This window comes from Salmo trutta, chromosome 31 (assembly GCF_901001165.1).
Source record: "Salmo trutta chromosome 31, fSalTru1.1, whole genome shotgun sequence".
NCBI lineage: Eukaryota > Metazoa > Chordata > Actinopteri > Salmoniformes > Salmonidae > Salmo > Salmo trutta.
The window spans coordinates 3507-18701 of NC_042987.1; the positions used below are offsets into that span (position 1 = coordinate 3507).

Genomic DNA, 15195 nt, shown 5'->3' on the forward strand with positions numbered 1-15195 from the left:
CACGAAAATGAAAAAAAAAAATCTGAAATTTTTTGTGAAAATGGTTTTAAAATGTTTTTTTAGGCCTGTCCAGAATGTCGCTAGCTCGGCATGACCGGGGTCACTGTTTTTGTGTCACGAAAATGAAGAAAAAAAATCTGTGTTTTTTGGTGAAAATGGTTTTAAAATGTTTTTTTTTTAGGCCTGTCCAGAATGTCGCTAGTTCGGCATGACCGGAGTCACTGTTTTTGTGTCAAGAAAAGGAAAAAATAAAATCTGCGCTTCTTTGTGAAAATGGTTCTAAAATGTTTTTTTTCGGCCTGTCCAGAATGTCGCTAGTTCGGCATGATCGGAGTCATCGTTTTTGGTGACAAAAATAGAAATCTGCATTTTTTTGTGAAAATGGTTTTAAAATGTTTTTTAGGCCTGTCCAGAATGTCGCTAGTTCGGCATGACCGGAGTCACTGTTTTTGTGTCAAGAAAATGAAGAAAAAAAAATCTGTGTTTTTTGGTGAAAATGGTTTTAAAATGTTTTTTTTTTAGGCCTGTCCAGAATGTCGCTAGTTCGGCATGACCGGAGTCACTGTTTTTGTGTCAAGAAAAGGAAAAAATAAAATCTGCGCTTCTTTGTGAAAATGGTTCTAAAATGTTTTTTTTTCGGCCTGTCCAGAATGTCGCTAGTTCGGCATGACCGGAATCACTTTTTTTGTGTAACGACAATAAAAAATAAAAAATCAGCAATTTTTGGTGAAAATGGTTTTAAAATGTTATATTTTTAGGCCTGTCCAGAATGTAGCTAGTTCGGCATGATCGGAGTCATCCTTTTTGGTGACAAAAATAGAAATCTGCAATTTTTTGTGAAAATGGTTTTAAAATGTTTTTTTTAGGCCTGTCCAGAATGTCACTAGTTCAGCATTACCGGAGTGACTGTTTTTGTGTCAAGAAAATGAAAAAATAAAATCTGCGCTTTTTTGTGAAAATTGTTTTAAAATGTTTTTTAGGCCTGTCCAGAATGTCGCTATTTCGGTATGATCGGAGTCATCCTTTTTGTTGACAAAAATAGAAATCTGCAATTTTTTTTGAAAATGGTTTTAAAAAGTTTTTAGGCCTGTCCAGAATGTCGCTAGTTCGGCATGACCGGGGTCACTGTTTTTGTGTCACGAGATTGAGAAAAAAAAATCTGCAATTTTTTGTGAAAATGGTTTTAAAATGTTTTTTTAGGCCTGTCCAGAATGTCGCTAATTCGGCATGACCGGAGTCACTGTTTTTGTGTCACGAAAATGAAAAAAAAAAATCTGCAATTTTTTGTGAAAATGGTTTTAAAATGTTTTTTAGGCCTGTCCAGAATGTCGCTATTTCGGCATGATCGGAGTCATCCTTTTTGTTGACAAAAATAGAAATCTGCAATTTTTTGTGAAAATGGTTTTAAAAAGTTTTTAGGCCTGTCCAGAATGTCGCTAGTTCGGCATGACCGGGGTCACTGTTTTTGTGTCACGAGATTGAGAAAAAAAATCTGCAATTTTTTGTGAAAATGTTTTTTAAAATGTTTTTTTAGGCCTGTCCAGAATGTCGCTAATTCGGCATGACCGGAGTCACTGTTTTTGTGTCAAGAAAATGAAGGAAAAAAAATCAGCGTTTTCTTGTGGAAATGGTTCTAAAATGATTTTTTTAGGCAAGTCCAGAATGTCGCTAGTTCGGCATGATCGGAGTCATCGTTTTTAGGGAAAAAAATAGAAATCTGCAATTTTTTGAAAAAATGGTTTTAAAATGTTTTTTTAGGCCTGTCCAGAATGTCGCTAATACGGCGGACGCGGCTTCGGTGCGGGGGAGACGCTGCCTTCTTTGTATCAAGGGCTTGACAAGCGCCTTTCCCAGCTGCTCCAGGAACACCCTCCTCTTGTTCCGCTTCCGAGGCATCCAGTCGGGCTTGATCTCTCGGCATATGACAAAGGCGTTGTAGGAGGACACGTCGAGGATGTTGTGGAAGATGACCAGGGGCCAGCGGGCAGTCATCCGTCTGCAGCTGTAGGTGCCGACCACCTTGTCTAACCGCCCTTGTTGCGGTTGTAGTCTAGGATGAGGGCCGGCTTCCGGTCGCGGCGATCGCTGACGTCGGCCTCCGTGTGCAGCGTGCTCAGGAGCAGCACGTTCTTATTTCTCTTTGCCAGGTAGGACACCAGAGTGGCGGTGGGCGTGAAGGCGAACCTGGAGGACGAGACCTGTCTGCCCTTTGACTGGAGCAGCGCGGGAGGGAGCTCGGGCTTGTTCTTTCGCACCGTGCCGACCACGGTGAGGTTCCTCTCGAGGAGCCGCTGGCCGAGTTCGTAGGAGGTGAAGAAGTTGTCGCAGGTGACGTTGTGACCAGCGGGCAGCCCCTGCGTGAGATCGAGGACGACGCGGGCGCCCTGGTTCTTCTCGGGGGCTCCGCCGGCCGCCTTACCGGTGTAGACTTGCATCTTCCAAGCGTAGCTGGACTTGGCGTCGCAGGCCACCCACGACTTGATGCCGTATTTGGCCGGCTTGCTGGGGATGTACTGTCGGAAAGGACAGCGCCCTTTCGGGAGAGGGAGAGGAAGGAGATTAGCGGTGGCGGCGGCGGCGGCGGCGTCACTGATGCTGACGCTAACTCTCTATACTACCGCTGGCTCATCAAGCGGTGTCATGCTGCTGATGCTACTGCTGCTGATGCTGCTGCTGCTGCTGATGCTGATGATGATGATGATGATGATGATGATGACGCTGACGCTACCCCTCTATACTACCGCTGGCTCATCATTGGGGGGGCGAGCGGCGTTTATGTTACACGCCGCCGATGCTGCCGCTGACGCTACCTCTCTATACTACACAGATACACAGATACACAGATACACAGATACACAGATACACAGACGGTACCTCTGAATGGGACCAGTTGTTGGTCCACCGTCAAGTCAGACCCCGGGTCGAGAGGAAGGAGATTAGCAGCGTCGTGCTGCTGCTGCTGCCGACGCTACTGCCGATGCTACTGCCGATGCTGCCGACGCTACCGCTGCTGCTGCCGATGCTACTGCTGCCGATGACGCTACTGCTCCTGATGCCGCTACCCCTCTATACTACCGCTGGCTCATCATTGGGGGGGCGCGCGGCGTTTACGTTACACGCCGACGCTACCTCTCTATAGGACACGTACGTACAGATACGCACAGATACTCACAGCAGATACGCACAGACACACCCACACACACGCACGCACGCGGTACCTCTGAACGGGACCAGTTGTTCGTCCACCATCAAGTCGGACCCCGGGTTGTAGAGGGCCGGCAGCCGCTCCTGCCACAGGTTCCAGACCTCTCTTATGGCCGCCAGTCTGTCGGCGGCGAGTCTCGCGGGTCTCGTCCGGCGGTCGTCGAATCGCAGCAGCCTCGAGTACTTGTGAAAGACCTTGAGCGGCATGGTGGCTCGGAACACGGTCCTGCCGCTCTCCGCGTCCCACAGGCTGGCCGCGGCCTCGCCCCGGGACCTGTAGACGCCCGCTAGGATTAGCAGCCCTAGGTAGGCGCGCAGGTCGACCGAGTCCATGGGTCGCCAGCCGTCGCCGTATTTTCTCACCCCCTGCAGATTGGTCATGTCCACGACGATCCTTTCTATCGCCGGCGTGACAAACAGCCGGAAGGTGGACTCGATGTCGAGCGCGCGCGACGCCGCGTAGGCCGTAGGGCCAGGCGTCACCGCGGGGCCGGGGTGGCGGACGGCGCGGGGCAGGGAGGACCATTTGATTTTGCCGTTTTTTGACAGCAACGTCTCCCTTCGGCCTCGGACGGCCGCCGCCGCCGCCGCCGCCGGGTCCTCTCGCTCTGGCTCTGGCTCTCTGTCTCGCTCTCGGGCGGCGGCCGTGTCTCGCTCTCCCTCTCGCTCTCCCTCTCGCTCTTCCTCCTCCTCCTCCTCCTCCGAAGAAGAAGAAGAAGAAGAAGAAGAAGAGCGCGACCGCAAGGCCGAGTCGTCCTCGTCACGTTCGGGGTCGTATTCCTCGCCGTCTTCGTCTTCCGAAACGTCCTCCTCTTCGGAATCGCAAAAGTCGTCTTCGTCTTCTCGGTCGACGCTGGAGGCTATCTGTTCCAGGACCTGAGCCGCGCTGAAATCGGGACCGCGGCGAGGCGCCGGCTGCGGCCTCGCGTTCGGCGGGGTCGTATTCCTCACCATCGTCCTCATCGTCGTCCTCGTCGTCCTCGTTTTCTCTTTCTTTTTCTTCTTCTTCTTCCTGACAATATTAGTAGCCTCTCTACGGCCGGCCGACTGCACGCTGACGCGCCGCGCCCGGCCCGGGGGGTCGCTCTGACCCGGCCCGGACAACTGCAGAGGGGGTTACGACATACGCATTGCTGACGCGCGGCCGAGCCGGGGGGGTCTCTCTGACCCGGCCCTGACAACTGCAGAGGGGGATATAACATACGCGTTGCTGACGCTTCCCCCGGGGTCTCTCTGACCCGGCCCGGACAACTGCAGAGGGGGGATATAACATACGCGTTGCTGACGCTTCCCCCGGGGTCTCTCTGACCCGGCCTGGACAACGGGAGGGCTAACGCGTGGCCGAGCCGGGGGGGGTCTCTCTGACCCGGCCTGGACAACGGGAGGGCTAACGCGTGGCCCAGCCAGGGGGAGGGGGGGTCTCTCTGACCCGGGCCTGGACGCGGGGGAACGGCTCCTAACGCGTGGCCGAGCCGGCGGGTCGCTCCCGACAACGGGAGGGTTAAACCATTTTCACAAAAAATTGCAGATTTCTATTTTTGTCACCAAAAACAATTACTCCGATCATGCCGAACTAGAGACATTTTGAACAGGCATAAAAAAAACATTTTAGAACCATTTTCACAAAAAAACTCAGATTTCTTTTTTCATTTTTTTACACAAAAACAGTGACCCCGGTCATGCCGAACTATCGACATTCTGGACAGGCCTATAAAAACATTTTAAAACCATTTTCACAAAAAAATGCAGATATTTTTTTTGTCCCTAAAAACGATGACTCCGATCATACCGAAAAAGCGACATTCTGGACAGGCCTAAAATTTTTTTTAAACCATTTCCACAAAAAATTGCTGATTTTTTTTTTTCATTTTCGTGACGCAAAAACAGTGACCCCGGTCATGCCGAACTATCGACATTCTGGAGAGGCCTAAAAAAAACATTTTAAAACCATTTTCACAAAAAATTGCAGATATTTTTTTTTTCATTTTCATGACACAAAAACAGTGACCCCGGACATGCCGAACTAGCGACATTCTGGACAGGCCTATAAAAACATTTTAAAACCATTTTCACAAAAAAATGCAGATATTTTTTTTTCATTTTTGTGACACAAAAACAGTGACCCCGGTCATGCCGAACTAGCGACATTCTGGACAGGCCTAAAAAAAACATTTTAAAACCATTTTCACAAAAAATTGCAGATTTCTATTTTTGTCACCAAAAACGATGACTCCGATCATGCCGAACTAGCGACATTTTGGACAGGCAGAAAAAAAACATTTTAGAACCATTTTCACAAAAAAAACTCAGATTTTTTGTTTTTCATTTTCGTGACACAAAAACAGTGACCCCGGTCATGCCGAACTATCGACATTCTGGACAGGCCTAAAAAAAACATTTTAAAACCATTTTCACAAAAAATTGCAGATATTTTTTTTTTCATTTTCATGACACAAAAACAGTGACCCCGGACATGCCGAACTAGCGACATTCTGGACAGGCCTATAAAAACATTTTAAAACCATTTTCACAAAAAAATGCAGATATTTTTTTTTCATATTTGTGACACAAAAACAGTGACCCCGGTCATGCCGAACTAGCGACATTCTGGACAGGCCTAAAAAAAACATTTTAAAACCATTTTCACAAAAAATTGCAGATTTCTATTTTTGTCACCAAAAACGATGACTCCGATCATGCCGAACTAGCGACATTTTGGACAGGCAGAAAAAAAACATTTTAGAACCATTTTCACAAAAAAAACTCAGATTTTTTGTTTTTCATTTTCGTGACACAAAAACAGTGACCCCGGTCATGCCGAACTATCGACATTCTGGACAGGCCTAAAAAAAACATTTTAAAACCATTTTCACAAAAAATTGCAGATATTTTTTTTTTTCATTTTCATGACACAAAAACAGTGACCCCGGACATGCCGAACTAGCGACATTCTGGACAGGCCTAAAAAAAACATTTTAAAACCATTTTCACAAAAAATTGCAGATTTCTATTTTTGTCACCAAAAACGATGACTCCGATCATGCCAAACTAGCGACATTTTGAACAGGCATAAAAAAAACATTTTAGAACCATTTTCACAAAAAAAGCTCAGATTTTTTTTTTCATTTTTTGACACAAAAACAGTGACCCCGGTCATGCCGAACTATCGACATTCTGGACAGGCCTATAAAAACATTTTAAAACCATTTTCACAAAAAATGCAGATATTTTTTTTGTCCCTAAAAACGATGACTCCGATCATACCGAAAAAGCGACATTCTGGACAGGCCTACATTTTTTTTTAAACCATTTCCACAAAAAAATTGCAGATTTTTTTTTTCATTTTCGTGACGCAAAAACAGTGACCCCGGTCATGCCAAACTAGCGACATTCTGGACAGGCCTAAAAAAAACATTTTAAAACCATTTTCACAAAAAATTGCAGTTTTTTTTTTTCAGTTTCGTGACACAAAAACAGTGACCCCGGTCATGCTGAACTAGCGACATTCTGGACAGGCCTAAAAAAACATTTTAAAACCATTTTCACAAAAAATTGCAGATTTCTATTTTTTTCACCAAAAACCATGACTCCGATCATGCCGAACTAGCGACATTTTGGACAGGCCTTAAAAAACATTTTTAAACCATTTTCACAAAAAATTGTAGATATTTTTTTTTTCATTTTCGTGACACAAAAACAGTGACCCCGGACATGCCGAACTAGCGACATTCTGGACAGGCCTAAAAAAATGTTTTAAAACCATTTTCACAAAAAATTGCAGATTTTTTGTTTTTGATTTTCGTGACACAAAAACAGTGACCCCGGTCATGCCGAACTAGCGACATTCTGGACAGGCCTAAAAAAAACATTTTAAAACCATTTTCAAAAAAATTGCAGATTTCTATTTTTGTCACCAAAAACAATGACTCCGATCATGCCGAACTAGCGACATTTTGAACAGGCATAAAAAAAACATTTTAGAACCATTTTCACAAAAAAAACTCAGATTTTTTTTTTTCATTTTTTGACACAAAAACAGTGACCCCAGTCATGCCGAACTATCGACATTCTGGACAGGCCTATAAAAACATTTTAAAACCATTTTCACAAAAAATGCAGATATTTTTTTTGTCCCTAAAAACGATGACTCCGATCATACCGAAAAAGCGACATTCTGGACAGGCCTACATTTTTTTTTAAACCATTTCCACAAAAAAATTGCAGATTTTTTTTTTCATTTTCGTGACGCAAAAACAGTGACCCCGGTCATGCCGAACTAGCGACATTCTGGACAGGCCTAAAAAAAACATTTTAATGCCATTTTCACAAAAAATTGCAGATTTTTTTTTTCATATTCGTGACACAAAAACAGTGACCCCGGTCATGCCGAACTAGCGACATTCTGGACAGGCCTAAAAAAAACATTTTAAAACCATTTTCACAAAAAATTGCAGTTTTTTTTTTTCAGTTTCGTGACACAAAAACAGTGACCCCGGTCATGCTGAACTAGCGACATTCTGGACAGGCCTAAAAAAAACATTTTAAAACCATTTTCACAAAAAATTGCAGATTTCTATTTTTTTCACCAAAAACCATGACTCCGATCATGCCGAACTAGCGACATTTTGGACAGGCCTTAAAAAACATTTTTAAACCATTTTCACAAAAAATTGTAGATATTTTTTTTTTCATTTTCGTGACACAAAAACAGTGACCCCGGACATGCCGAACTAGCGACATTCTGGACAGGCCTAAAAAAATGTTTTAAAACCATTTTCACAAAAAATTGCAGATTTCTATTTTTGTCACCAAAAACAATGACTCCGATCATGCCGAACTAGCGACATTTTGAACAGGCATAAAAAAAACATTTTAGAACCATTTTCACAAAAAAAACTCAGATTTTTTGTTTCATTTTTTGACACAAAAACAGTGACCCCGGTCATGCCGAACTATCGACATTCTGGACAGGCCTATAAAAACATTTTAAAACCATTTTCACAAAAAATTGCAGATATATTTTTGTCACCAAAAACGATGACTCCGATCATGCCGAACTAGCGACATTTTGGACAGGCATAAATTTTTTTTTACATAAAAGACTACATAGGGTAGTGCGAACGGCCCAGTACATCACTGGGGCGAAGCTTCCTGCCATCCAGGACCTCTATACCAGGCGGTGTCAGAGAAAGTACCCTCCTGCATATAGTCTCGCTATTGTTATTTTACTGCTGCTCTTTAATGACTAGTTATTTTTATTTTTTAAAACTGCATTGTTGGTTAAAAGGTCTCGTAAGTAAGCATTTCACTGTAAGGTCTACACCTGTTGTATTCGACCCATGTGACTAATAAAATTTGATTTTATTTCAAAGGCACATCTCAATAGGTTGTTCAGGTGTCCTCTGACATGGCACAAGTGTGTGTGTGTGTGTGTGTGTGTGTGTGTGTGTGTCTGTGTGTGTGTGTGTGTGTGTTTAAAAAAAATAACATTTAAGTGTGTGTATATTTGTTCATGGGATATTGTTGTTTATAGAAATTGCTGGAACGCATTTTCAAAGCTCTCTTTGGTGAAATGAGCATGGCACGTGATTACTTTTGAAAAGGTCCAACTTGTCTAACACCTGCGGGAAGAAAAAAAGAGTTGGCCTGGGTATCTTGTATCCAGAGATTAGGCACCTGTACCTTGGCATTTTTTGGTTTGGCTGTACTGTAACTTTCTCCAAAACAAAGCTACTGGATTTACAGATACCGGCAGGCAACTCTGTACCCAAGAAGTGAGAGGCAGCCTATGTCCATTGGAGAATCTCAATTGCATACTCAGGGGTGCAACATTGTCCCCCCCCCACAGTTTTATAATTTGAGTGTAATTCAAAATGAGGCAACTGTGTGCTTTAGCACCATTTGGACGTCTCCAAGCGGTCCGGTAAGCTGTTTTGGAGTGTAAAAATACAAACTATGCCCCCCCCACTTCTAAACCCTAAGTTGCACCCGTTTCCATACTCCTCACCTCATCTCACTTTGCCTCCTTCTCAAAACCCATTGGATGAGAACACCAGAGGTCCCGCCCCTCTGACCTTTTCCTCCAATGAGTTTTGAGACGGAGGCGAGTAGAGAGGATGTGAGGTAGTCACTTCATAGAGATTCCCAGATAACCTCACCTAGAGGAGGGGATACAATTCCCGCCTAAAATATTTTGTCTTGCCAATTCACCCTCTGAATGACACACATACACAATTCATGTCTCAATTGTCTCGCGGCTTAAAATCCTTCATTAACCTGTCTCCTCCCCTTCAGCTACACTGATTGAAGTGAATTTAGCAACTGACATTAATAAGGGATCATAGCTTTCACTTGGATTCACCTGGACAGTCTTTGTCATGGAAAGAGTAGATGTTCTTAATGTTTATATACTCAGTGTATGCTTTGATTGAAACAAAATAGGCCTACAAGAAAGGCTAATAGTTAACACCATCTGCTTTAATTCACTCACGAAACAGTAATTCAAGAAGTTCTAAATTCATATTCCCATGAAACTCATTGAGATCAAATGATTGGCATGCAGTTTGGACATTTCACCGGTAAAACATGAAGAATTACATTCACGAATGACAATGATGATGGCCTATTTTGAAATTAGATATATCTAACTTGGTGTTTGAGGGTATTAAAAATGTAACATTTTCTTGAGACAATATGTGTGAGCATAGGCAGACGTTGCAATTGGAAAATGCATTTTATGCACAGGCCTATTCTACAATGTTATTCAATAGGCTAGTAAAAGTGTCCATGATTGAGTCTTTGAATGAAGAGACTGATCAGTTTGAGTGTTTTTTGCAGCTCGTTCCAGTCGCTAGCTGCAGTAAACTGAAAAGAGGACATTTTTTATATCCTAACATGACCCATGTTGAATACAACGTTTTGCATGAATTCCGACTCTTTCAAATTGCAACAGTTGAAATCCACAAAATGTTGCTTAACCCGGTCAAGTTCAGTTTCAGTGCAATCCTAGACACTCTAGAAGGCAACCATTCTACATTCTAGTTCAGCCATCATTAATCAAAATAGAAACGAGCGGTGTTCACTTGATTGACAGTGTCTTGGTCCAATGACCACCTATCATTTTGAAACATATCTAGCTAGATAGCCAATGACCTGGAGTTTACAGTAGTATGTGAACACCCTTTGTACGACAAACAGCCATCAACTATAGCTGTGCGCAACAGTGTTCATTCTGAGGGGGAAAGCAAAAAGGACGCACCGTAGTTTAAGTTACGCAGCGGTTCATTCTCTTATACAAACTTTCTCTAAACTGCAAAAGTAAAACATGTCTACAGAGTGGAAAAACTAAATCGAAGTCCAAGTATTAAAATTTGGATGAGATTATTGCAGAAATTGACTGGGAGAGTGAAACAGAACAAATGAATGAGGACTCTGAGAGAGCACAGTTTTGATTCCAATGCAGAATAAATGTTTTTGGAAGGAAAAAACTTTTAGATCAGTATGATCCCTTTTAGATCAGTAAGTAAAATATGTTTTTGCTTCTCATGATTATGCAGTTGTTTAAATGGTTGCATATTCATTTGAGATATTTTTCTTTGATTTATATACACTGCTCAAAAAAATAAAGGGAACACTAAAATAACACATCCTAGATCTGAATGAATGAACTAATCTTATTAAATACTTTTTTCTTTACATAGTTGAATGTGCTGACAACAAAATCACACAAACATAATCAATGGAAATCCAATTTATCAACCCATGGAGGTCTGGATTTGGAGTCACAGTCAAAATTAAAGTGGAAAACCACACTACAGGCTGATCCAACTTTGATGTAATGTCCTTAAAACAAGTCAAAATGAGGCTCAGTAGTGTGTGTGGCCTCCACGTGCCTGTATGACCTCCCTACAACGCCTGGGCATACTCCTGATGAGGTGGCGGATGGTCTCCTGAGGGATCTCCTCCCAGACCTGGACTAAAGCATCCGCCAACTCCTGGACAGTCTGTGGTGCAACGTGGCGTTGGTGGATGGAGCGAGACATGATGTCCCAGATGTGCTCAATTGGATTCAGGTCTGGGGATCGGGCGGGCCAGTCCATAGCATCAATGCCTTCCTCTTGCAGGAATTGCTGACACACTCCAGCCACATGAGGTCTAGCATTGTCTTGCATTAGGAGGAACCCAGGGCCAACCGCACCAGCATATGGTCTCACAAGGGGTCTGAGGATCTCATCTCGGTACCTAATGGCAGTCAGGCTACCTCTGGCGAGCACATGGAGGGCTGTGCGGCCCCCCAAAGAAATGCCACCCCACACCATGACTGACCCACCGCCAAACCGGTCATGCTGGAGGATGTTGCAGGCAGCAGAACGTTCTCCACGGCGTCTCCAGACTCTGTCACGTCTGTCACATGTGCTCAGTGTGAACCTGCTTCATCTGTGAAGAGCACAGGGCGCCAGTGGCGAATTTGCCAATCCTGGTGTTCTCTGCCAAATGCCAAACGTCCTGCACGGTGTTGGGCTGTAAGCACAACCCCCACCTGTGGACGTCGGGCCCTCATACCACCCTCATGGAGTCTGTTTCTGAACGTTTGAGCAGACACATGCACATTTGTGGCCTGCTGGAAGTCATTTTGCAGGGCTCTGGGAGTGCTCCTCCTGCTCCTCCTTGCACAAAGGCGGAGGTAGCGGTCCTGCTTCTGGGTTGTTGCCCTCCTACGGCCTCCTCCACGTCTCCTGATGTACTGGCCTGTCTCCTGGAAGTGCCTCCATGCTCTGGACACTATGCTGACAGACACAGCAAACCTTCTTGCCACAGCTCGCATTGATGTGCCATCCTGGATGAGCTGCACTACCTGAGCCACTTGTGTGGGTTGTAGACTCCGTCTCATGCTACCACTAGAGTGAAAGCACCGCCAGCATTCAAAAGTGACCAAAACATCAGCCAGGAAGCATAGGAACTGAGAAGTGGTCTGTGGTTACCACCTGCAGAACCACTCCTTTATTGGGGGTGTCTTGCTAATTGCCTATAATTTCCACCTGTTGCCTATTCCATTTGCACAACAGCATGTGAAATTTATTGTCAATCAGTGTTGCTTCCTAAGTGGACAGTTTGATTTCACAGAAGTGTGATTGACTTGGAGTTACATTGTGTTGTTTAAGTGTTCCCTTTATTGTTTTGAGCAGTATATATATATATATATATATATATATATATATATATAGACATGAGCCATACCATGTATTAGCATAGCCTATGTGTATGTTATGTTGGCTATTGGTTAATTAACATATTTCATTATAGTGAATTATTGTGTTCCCAATACTCTATATAATATATGTTTATAGATATTTGTTGTGTATTTGATGTATTGATGCAGGGCTCATCCGTAAAAATATTGATGCAGGGCTCACTCCCTGCTAAAATAAAGGTTAAATAAAATAAGTAATAGTAAACTTTTTTAATTCTCAATAGAGGTAGAGACTCGGATGACCTCTGGGAGCCAACTCCAAATAGACCACAATCAAGTCCTCCATCCCTCACTCATTCAAACGTAGGAACTGGTTCCTCCAGTCTGACCCCTGCTGCTATCTCTGGCTCCACAATGCATAACTGCAGACCTGAATGTGCCTCAGGGCCAAAAGAGGTAGGCGTCATTGTACTCTGTGCCTCAAGACATCTCCCATCCCCTGTACTACTTGCGCTGTTACCCTCTGCTTCACAGCAGAAAGAGACTGCTGTGGGACTTGGCATCAGCAGCATAATCTTGTGTAGACTGTGGGTGTTCTAAATACTCTAATTGCCGATAGTGTGTAAATATTTTTTTCACTTTGTGTGTGGTTTGTGCACTTATGACATTAGATCAGTGTTTGCTGCTAATTTGGCCCTTATCTTAAATAGTTCACATCTGTGTTGTTAGGCATTGGATCAGCGTTCTCGTCTCGTGTTTAGTACCTTTTATGTAGGGAAACTACATTGTTTGTTTTATCTTTTACCAGATCTATTGTGTTATTATCCTACATTATTTTCACATCTCCACAAACTTAAAAGTGTTTCATTTGAAATAGTATCAAGAATAAGCATATCCTTGCTTCAGGTCCTGCACTACAGGCAGTTAGATTTGGGTATGTCATTTTAGGTGGAAATTGAGATGAAGGATCATATCCAGAAGGGAATTTTAAGCATGTCCTGGTTTAGGTCAACCAACAGGAAAAATTCAGACTTAGTGTAGGGTACAGGCCGTTTCTGATGGTGGACGATAACAGTCAGCAACAGTCAACAAAGAGATATTTGAAAGCTTAATGTCTAAAACCAGCAAATCAAATTGTTTGGGGGCTGACTTGGTGGAAACAACAGAGCACTTTGACACATTCACCCACTCCCCCGCTGAAAGATCAACCACAAAATGTTGGCACCATTATAAAAGGTTGTAATCAAGCCCTTGTCTCCAGCATGGGAACAGAAGAGGAATGCCTGGTGCAGTAGTCTCAGGTTGGACTACTCCAAATCATCTTGGCTCTGACAAACACCCCCACACAAACGCAAGCTTTGGAGGTCCATCAATCCATTTAAATACATCTCACACCCTACAGTAAACTGTGGATCATGAAATAACCTTCACAAATCAGCAGAATGTTAATAACCTATTTATTGACACTTTATGTAGTGTCCTGTAATACTTCGTTTGAAATGAGACACCATCAGTCATTCATAACACGTCCATAGACTCTATATCGCATGGCGTTGTACTTCATTTAAAGTCTGATCCCTTTGGGGTGGCAGGTAGCCTAGTGGTTAGAGTGTTGTGCCAGTAACCAAAAGGTTGCTGGATTGAATCCCTGAGCTGACAAGGTAAAAATCTGTCGTTCTGCCCCTGAACAAGGCAGTTAACCCACTGTTCCCCGGTAGGCCGTCATTGTAAATAAGAATTTGTTCTTAACTGACTTGCCTAGTTAAATAAGGGTTAAATAAAATGTACTAAATGTTGTCATTTATAACATAAATGTCTTATCATATGACACTGTACTTACTATAAAGTCTGATGCCTTTAGTCATTCATAACACATAAAGCTTAATGATGTAAACACAAATGTATTAACACTTGGGGAATTATCACCAACAGCTAAAACAAATCAACATGACACTATATATACATTTCATTTTATTTGTACATTTTTAAAACAATACATTACATTTTCAAAAAATGCACACCTAATTGAAATGCATTCCAGGTGACTACCTCATGAAGGTTGAGAGAATGCCAATAGTGTCATCAAGACAAAGGGTGGCAACTTTGAAGAACCTAAAATATATTTTGATTTGTTTAACACTTTTTTGGTTACTAAATGATTACATGTTTTTTCATAGTTTTGATGTATTCACTATTATTCTACAATGTAGAAAATAGTAAAAATAAAGAAAAACCCTGGAATGAGTAAGTGTGTCCATACTTTTGACAGGTAGTGTATATGCATAAAAAGGTAATTACATTCTATTTACACAAGCTTAACTCGGGTCAGAATTCCCCCCTAAAATATATCAACATTCCCTGGTGTAAACATCTCGACAGGACACAATGTGTGTATAGCAGTAGTCGTCCTTACAGATTACTTACTGTGTACTAAGAACCAATTATATCTCACCAAAAGGAAGAAAACAAAACACAAACTTCCGTCAAATTAATGGAAACTTCTCAAGCTTCCTTTTCACTGCCCATTGTGAATGAATTACATTTACTACACTTGCAATGACATCTACAGTCTCTATTTCAGTTATTTTAAATCTGGGAGAAATGATTGAAGAATATTTAATGAAGGATCAAAGGTTTCATAATGAAAAATACAAAAGTCAGTCCAAAATGTTTTATTTTTGTAGAGGGTGAGGAGTTAACATTGTGTTCTACTAAAGGATAATATATTCAAATGTACATGCAGTACAAGGGTAGTACGGTTGTTTGAATGCACACAACAAAAATCACACAACATTAATCTT

General features: G+C 42.8%; 1 pseudogene; it reads right to left on the reverse strand.

The window, feature by feature from the left end:
• Positions 1-1782: 1782 nt before the first annotated feature.
• On the reverse strand, positions 1783-4477 carry LOC115169276 (piggyBac transposable element-derived protein 4-like; annotated as a pseudogene).
• Positions 4478-15195: the final 10718 nt, after the last annotated feature.